This window comes from Azolla caroliniana, unplaced genomic scaffold (genome assembly GCF_043228905.1).
Source record: "Azolla caroliniana isolate FFs.n. ecotype wild unplaced genomic scaffold, voAzoCaro1.0.p SCAF_22, whole genome shotgun sequence".
In the NCBI taxonomy this organism is placed as follows: domain Eukaryota; kingdom Viridiplantae; phylum Streptophyta; class Polypodiopsida; order Salviniales; family Salviniaceae; genus Azolla; species Azolla caroliniana.
The window spans coordinates 8,106,752-8,113,218 of NW_028230457.1; positions in this window are offsets into that span (position 1 = coordinate 8,106,752).

Here is a 6,467-nt window from a genome sequence, read left to right on the forward strand (position 1 = left end):
TGGTCAAAGAATTTATCAAAACTTGTGACGTCTATGCTCGCTCCAAAGCGGCTCACCATCGTCCATATGGCCTTCTACACCCACTTCCAATCCCCAGTCGACCTTGGGCATCTCTCTCCATGGACTTTATCACCAACCTTCCTCGAGTCGGTGACCATGACACGGTGCTAGTGGTCGTCGATTGGTTTTCGAAGATGGCTAACTTTGTCCCATGTTCGAATACCATTTCGGGGGAGGAGAAAACTGCCCTTTTTCTGAAAAATGCCGTCCGCTTACACGGTTTCCTTGAGGATGTCACTTCTGATCAAGGTCCTCAATTTATCTCCCACTTTTGACGCCGACTACTACAGACATTCGGGACTTCAGTGAACTTGTCAACCGCGCACCATCCTCAAACTGATGGCCAAACCGAAAGAGACAACCAAATCCTCGAACAATACCTCCATTGTTCAGTTAGCTACCAACAAGACGATTGGGTGGACCTCCTTGCCATGGCGGAATTTTCCTACAATAACAGTATCCATGCCTCAACAAAAGTTTCCCCATTCTTTGCAAATTACAGTTTCCACCCTTGTTTCAACATTTCCATTCCAGAGATATCCATCAATCCGTCGGCCAAGAAGCGTGCCCACACCTTACAAGATGTCCACCGTGACCTTTCCCTCGATCTCCGTGCCATTGGCAAACAATAGAAAGCTCACGTTGACCGACATCGCTTCGTAGTCGGTGACATGGTTTGGTTGCTACGTCGGCATATCGCAACCACCCGTCCCTACGTGAAGCTCGACTACAAAAAGCAAGGCCCCTTCCGTATCCTCGAGCGCATTAACCCAATCGCCTTCCGGTTAGCGCTTCCCCCCACATTTCGGCTTCACAATGTTTTCCACGTCTCTCTCCTCAAACTCTATCATCCTTCTCTCATTCCGGGACGCCAACCTCCTCCTCCGCCGCCCGTGGAATTATCGACAAGTGAGGAGTATGAGGTTGACCGGATCTTCGACTCTCGCTTGCGTCGACGACGACTTCAATACTTGGTCATATGGAAAGGTTACCCGCTTTTGGATGCCACATGGGAACCAATTACACACTTACAAAATGCACCGGAGGCAATTCGCACTTTTCACCAACGATACCCTCATAAACCGGCCGCAGGTGTTATCTAGCTTGCACGCATTCTCATTCTCTAGCTTGCATGCATCCTCATGCGTACTCTATTGCATGCATCCTCATGCACTCTATTTCTAGTTGGCTAACATAGCCGTACCCTCTTGTATAAATACTCATGTGCACCTTGATTCTAATCAAGGTGTACAGCACAAGTTACGGATTCTATAAGTTGAGTTCTTGTTCTTTTCCTCGCTCTTGTTCTCCACTCTTATCTTCGTTCTACTCTATTATACTTGTCCGTGACATCGAGCTACACTACAAGTCCAAAATAAATGTTTTAAAGTTTCGTCCTGTACTTGGCACCATACACAATGACGATCATCGACTTGCCCTTTTAAATGAGAACCTACATGCAACGCATAATGAATCATTAACCACTTAAAAGAAATTGCTCTCTGCATACATGGTAAAGCCCATAAACTTTTCCAAAATGCCGCCATATATTGATGTGATATAGCACCTAACTCCCAATACTTTTGTGCATCAAGATTTACGCAATGTCATTGCATCAAAAAATGTCTCCCATATGCCGCAAAGTATTGGAAAATGGGGAAAATCCTACTCACATGTTCATTTGTCGAGGAACAGCCAACCATCCGCCATGCATAATCAGTTGGGTCCCACTTAAGATGTGCCACTGGCTTACTTTGGAATACAAATATTTGTATTGCATGATCTGCCAAAAGAGGGCTTGGATCTAAGAAAATCTTCTTGTTTAACCGAGCAATAACGCTAATGGGTTTTTCGGAGGCTAGCTGCATAATTTCAACTTCTTCATCCACTAAATATAAAAGACCATCATTGGGAACCTCATAAAAGCTTATTTGACCCTGATTAGCATAAGCTCGAGCACCTATTAAAACACCCAAAGAAGAGAAAATCCCATACCATGCATAAGTATTAGCCAAATTAAGTTGCCTTTGACTATTTTGAAAAGCTTGCTGAATCTGCTCAAACATCAAACAACCTCCACACAAGGAAGATAAGAATTGTTTTTTTTCCTCCTTCGAGAGCTTTTAAAACCATCCTGAGTCCTTTTTTCCCCACGATAAACGCGGTCTAATTCCTAAAACACAACTAGAGCTATCAGTAAACAAAGGATTCCATAACAACGGTTGCCTTAAAATTTGGGCTTCTGTCGTTGGAAGTTGAAATAGGACAGCCTCTCTAATGTCCTTCCATGCCCTCAAATTACCTGTAAAGAATCTCATAGAACCAACATTATGAGCCTTAATTGGAAATTCAAAGTTAAACATCCATCAAAAACTATCTTGCCACTGTCCTCCTATTGTAGATTTAATGTTATGAAGAGATAACAACCATAACTTTTTCCACAACTCATTCCAAGGAATAAATCCTCTCACAACATGCTTTGCAAGAAGGGCCTTACTCTAGAGCAAAGGATCTATTAAGCCAAGCCCACCTTCACGTATTGGTTGGATTAAAATTGACCAAGCAACTTTTGCAACAACCCTTGATCCCAAAGGAGCACCCCAAATAAAATTATGAACTAAACGTTGTAGTTTCAATATAATAGACCATGAAAATAGCCATGTTAATGCAACATACCACATCGATGCAAGCAAAACTGAGTTTGCCATAACCACCCTTCCTTTTAGAGACAACTTAGTAGTATCCCAATACAACAATTTATTTCTAACTCGTAATAAAAGGGGTGTTACCATCTCTTCTATTGACAATTCTATCCCCACTTAACATCCCAAATACCTTACAGTTGTACCTTGAGGTACCCAATAAAGCCTGGAGATGGCACATCTTGTGGGGGAGAAGATGACACAACCCAAAATCCCATGGATGACAAAAATCCTGAAGCATCACAAATATCGGATAACACTTTTTGAAGATTCAACAAGTTCCCGCATTTGTAGAAACATATAAAGTGGTGTCATCAGCAAATTCTAAATCAATAGCGGAGGTTGTGTATCCTTGTATAGGTAAGGCAATACCACGAATATCGACATTACTACTCCTAAGAAAATCAGAAATGGCTTCAGAAACTAAAATAAATAGAAAGAGAGCAAGCGGACACCCTTGTCTTACTCACTGCGAAAGTGAAAATGTACCACCAACATCACCTGCAAACAAAAGAGAACTATGAGCAGTTCTATACAATGTAGCCACTGCCCTAATTCATTGCACTAGAAAGCCCATACGCAATAATGTCCGTTCCATAAAATCCCAATCCACTCTATCATAAGCCTTCTCAAAATCTAAAAATAGAATAGCTAGATCCTGTTGTTGTCGCTCTCCAGTAGCTACCATTTCCCAAAACAAAAAAATGTTGTCAAAAATACATCTTTCTTGAACAAAACCCATCTGCGAATGATGAATTAGTTGAGGTAAAAACAGTTCTAATTTCCTTGCTATTGTTTTAGCTAAAATCTTATACACAACATTAAGTAGTGTTATAGGCCTTCATTTTCGAATATCATGCAAAGGGCCACCCCCCTTCGAAATCAAATATATTTGGCCCTTTGTCCATTCCTGAAGCATATAACCTTGGTCAAGAATTTGTTGGTATGCAAAAGTCAAAGCATTACCAATCATATCCCAATACTCTATATACCATGAAACCCCCATCCCATTAGTACCTGGACAAACATCCTTACCTAATGCTTAGCTACTAACAAAACTTCCGAAGGTTGTAATGGAGAAAGCAAAGCAATCTGCATTTGAGACGAAACGCGATTAGAGACCGAAGCTCAAACATAATCCCTCTTAATCAAACTATTTCTTGAGAGAGGAGCTACAATCAACAAATTATGATAAAAAGATGAAGCTATATCCCTCATCTCTACAACATCCGATGTAAAAGATCCATCAAAACGCCTCATGCTTGTCGGATGAGGCATATGAGTTTTAATTTGACGAGGATGAAAAAACTGTTTACAAACCGTATCAACTTGTGTAATCCATCTTGCAAAGGATTTATGATACCAAAACTCTAACCTTTGCAATTGTAAATCAACAATCGTTTTCTAGACATCAATAACTCTCCTAGCTAAATCTATAGAATGAGGCCACTTTTCCTACAAATGTTGTAATGTTGTCAAAGCTCGTTTATATCTTCCAATCTTGGAATCATACTCAAGGTACAAAGCTTTCGCCTTATGCTGGAATACTTCCGGAATTTCCGTTAAGACATGTACCACATTAGTTAAGACAACATCCTTATCATAAAGATGTCAAGACCAAATAGTTTGAAAAAAATATTTACAATCTTCTCTAAAAAAAACAGAGTTAGGAATTCTAAATCTAGGAGTCCTTTTTACCGATGATAAAAAGAAATTTAATTTTAGAGGAGAGTGGTCAAAGAAAGAAAAACCAGGCATAATTCCTAATTGATTGCTTCTAGTCCACATAAAAACATCACCATAACACCTATCCAAACGAGAAAGGTTGACCCTTGCCAAGCGTCTATCAGATCTTGAAAAAGATAAGGATTCTGGTAATCTATTAAAGGAAGCAACTGACCAAAGGTCAACCACCCGAATTGACATACATAATCTTTCCCACGCCCTAAGTTCTGATCCAGAGATAGTACGTTGTCGTGCCTTTCGGCGCCGAATCGTTTGTGTGAGTCGAGTGGGAACCGTTGGGGTTTTGGTCTAGGAGGAGGAGAATTTTAAGGCTAATCAGAATATAAATAGATTATAAGAAAGAGATATAAAAACCTCGTGAATCCCACGAGTATAATGTATTTTATTAGATTAATCAATATTAAGATAACAATATGAATTTGGATTGGAAGAGAGAGATATAGAAACCTCATGAATCCCACGAGTATAGTTTATTTTGTGAATCCCATAAATATAATTTATTAATTGGTGTTTTCAGAAATATATCGAATTTCCAAAGTTTTCACACTCCCCTATTACATTGTGCTCTTCATCCTTATATAGTGATGAGAGAGTCTTAGCACTCCATGCTTTCTCTATATGCTTTCTCTAACATGTTTTTTTCTAACCTCATGCGTTTTTTATCGACTATAGTGTTTATGCACGCTAGATGTCCATGTGTAACTTTTTTTTTTCAAGGATTTTTCTTCTAAGGGAAGCCTTTTTCTAGAAAATATGCATGAAGTAATCTTTCTATGTGGGATATCTACTTTTTTAACATTTATGATGTGTTAGCGTAATGGTAAGGCTTCAAATTATTAACATGGAGGTACAAGGTTTGAATCTTGCCCTATGAATGCTATATATATTTTGATATTTTTTTCTTTTTCTTCATATTTATTCAATCAGTTTTTTTACACGTTTTTCACGTAGTGTACGAAATACACTACGACACTCGCCCCCTCCGAACCCGCACATCCTCCGGTATGTGCTGAAGTTGTTGGAGCTCGTTATTCTCCTTCATTTGTAGTACCTTCAGTCTCTTCCCCTATGTCAATTATTAATTCTAGCTCACTTTCATTGCTTTCTGAACCTTCATAACTTTTGTCTGATTGCTCCTTTGTATCGGTGTTGTCGAAACTAACATAGGGTTCATCATCACTTCGCTTCTTGAAAATCTTCACTCGTTTCCCCGCTACAGGTACCCGTATTACTGTCCCGTCCAACTCACATAATTGGTATGTTCCATTGTTGAATACCTTCCAAACTTCGTATGGTCCGAACCACCTTTTAGAAAAAATTTGTATCAAACTATGATGATGTCCCAAACTACTGTCATAGACTATCACCCAATCCCCTTCTTAAATATTTCGTGGTCGTAGACGGTGCTTTGTGTCGAATCGTCTTTTGTTTCAGAATCGTGCTTCTTGTTGTCGACGTATCGCTTCTGTTACGTCTTTTGGTCTTCCCTCTAGTTGTCGTATCCAGATCGCTAGTAGTTCTTCCCGACTCATCTCTTCCTTCCATGGTAGTACTATCCATGTTGCAATTGTGGTTTCCGTAGGCATTATCAGCGTTTATCCGGTCATAAGTTCTGCTAGCATATAACTGGTCACAGAACTATGCGTTGTGCAATCCGCCCATGGTGCATATGGAAGTATCTATGGCCAATTCTTCACTCTTTTGTCGCATGCTTTCGCAAGTGCTTTCATGATTGGACTATGTCCTCATTTGATCTTCCCGTTTGCTTCTGGATTGTATGCCGTGCTTAGTGTCAACCAAACTCCATGTTTACCGAAGAATTCCCTGGCTTTATCGGAATCAAGTTCTCCCCGATCCGCAATTACTTGTCTTAGGCATCCATACCTGGAGAACACTTCTTCCAAAAGAAATTGGCATACTGCAGAACATGTTTTTCTTCATAACCCCCGACCCTCTACT